The sequence below is a fragment of the Bison bison genome, unplaced genomic scaffold (assembly GCF_000754665.1).
Source record: "Bison bison bison isolate TAMUID 2011002044 unplaced genomic scaffold, Bison_UMD1.0 scf7180017853184, whole genome shotgun sequence".
Classification (NCBI taxonomy): Eukaryota; Metazoa; Chordata; class Mammalia; order Artiodactyla; family Bovidae; genus Bison; species Bison bison.
In genome coordinates, this window is record NW_011483757.1 from 158,480 (window position 1) to 160,719 (window position 2,240).

Sequence of the window (2,240 nt, forward strand, 5' to 3'; positions counted from 1 at the left end):
TTCAGTTGCTCAGTCGTGTCTGACTCTTTGCAACCCCATGAACTGCAGCATGCCAGGCCTCTTTGTCCCTCACCAACTCCCAGAGTTTACTCAAACTCATGTCCATTGAGCTGGTGATGCCATCCAACCATCTCATCCTCTGTTGTCCCCTTCTCCTCCCACCTTCAATCTTTCCCAGCATCAGGGTCTTTTCAAATAAGTCAATTCTTCACATCAGGTGGCCAAAGTATTGGAGTTTCAGCTTCAGCATCAGTCCTTCCAATGAATATTCAGGACTGATTTCCTTTGGGATGGACTGGTTGGATCTCCTTGCAGTCCAAGGGACTCTCAAGAGTCTTCTCTAACACCACAGTTCAAAAGCATCAATTCTTCGGTGCTCAGCTTTCTTTATAGTCCAACTCTCACATCCATACATGACTACTGGTAAAACCATAGCTTTGACTAGTCGGACCTGACGGACCTTTGTTGGCAAAGGCCGTTCCAGCTTAGCTCCTGAATTATTTCTAACCTGGATGTTCCCACCCTCCCCCCCACCCTTTTATGTGGCAGATACCTGACAAAGAGAAGTGACAAGAGAGGTTCCTGATCTGTTACCATGCTTCGGACAGCTCAAAATAATCCGTGCATTCCTGTTCCCAAGGATAGGCCTGAAAAGGGGGAGCTGATCTCTTAGCCACTGTACTTCAGATTGGCCTCATTCCTCTGTGCTCGAAACTGGGACCAAGTATCTACTCCATCCATTAATGAGGAATAAGAATGAAACTGACCAAAATATTTCTAGGAAGATGAAAACTGCAACAGGATAAAAGGGGAACAGACTGGGAGTTGTGGTTTTAAGCACAGGCTATGGAGCCCTGTGCTGTGCTCGTCGTGTCTGACTCGTTGCGACCCCTTGTACTGTAGCCCACCAGGCTCCTCTGTCCATGGGATTTCCCAGGCAAGGATACTGGAGCAGGTGACCATTTCCTGCTCCATGGGATCTTCCCCCAGGGATTTAGAACTCATGTCTCTTGGGTCTCCTTCACTGCAGACGGATTCTTTACTGCTGAGCCCCCTGGCTTTAAATTCTTGCTCCATCACTTAGTTGGACAAGTCCCTTCACCTTTCTATGTCTCAGTTTCTGTACCTGTAAAATGGATGTGAAAACAGCATTTCTTCACAGGATTATTTCGAGGATTAAAAGAGTTAATACATGCAAAGCACTTAGAACAGTGACAGGCACATAATAAGCTCTATGGAAGATTAGAGCGTACTTCTATAATTTTAGAAATTTGTGGAAGAAAGCAGTTGCCTCTGTTTCTCAGGAGCAATTGCAATCTAAACAGCTAATGTTTGCTGAGCATCTCCAGAGTGCCCGAGCCCTGCACTTAGCATTTTTTATGTATTATCTCACAGGAGGTAGGGATTAATTATTCCTACCTAATAGGCAAAGAAAGCAAGGATCAGAGAAATTGTTTACACAGCTGGCTAGACACCAGAGCTAGGTTTACAACCCAAGAGGGCCTGGTTCCCAGGCCTGTGCTCCTAACTACTGCACTTGTTGCTGGCCACAAACTAGTTTCCTTGCTTGTAAAATAATGGGAAAGTTGCTTGCTGTACTTATTTCTCAGGATGGTTTGGATATCTCAGTACAATAGGAGAGGCAGAACTTTAGGTATTTGTACAGAGTGCTGGTCCCCTGACAGAGAAGCCTGAATGGGTCACAACTCTTCACAACCCCCACCACCCCCACCGCCCCACTTCTGCCTCCTGTATGCCCTTCCCCCTCTTCTCCGCCTGTTGAACTCATTTAAGACTCAGCTCAGATACCAGCACCTGCATTTCGTTCTAACAAAGGAGGGATTTAAGCTTAGATATCAGCACCGGGATTTCATTCTAACAAAGGGTGGCACAGCAGACCTGTGTGTTTCTTAAACATTTATTTATTTTAAATTGAAGGATAATTGCTTTACAATATTGTGTTGGTTTCCGTCAAACACTTTAACATGATCAGCCATAGGTATACATGTATCCCCTCCCGCTTGACTCCCCCCTCCCTCTTCCCTCCCCATTCCACCTCTCTCAGACCTGCATGTTGAAATGACCATGTGGGTCATTGATTAGCGCTCTGGACTCTACAGTGATGACTGACTGGTGTGGGGGATGGAGCGTAGCAGGACCAGAGGACCAGAAAACCAGAGAGAATGGAGCCGAGCGAGGGTCGGTGGTGGAAACGGAGACGAAAGGTGGATTGCAAAGAT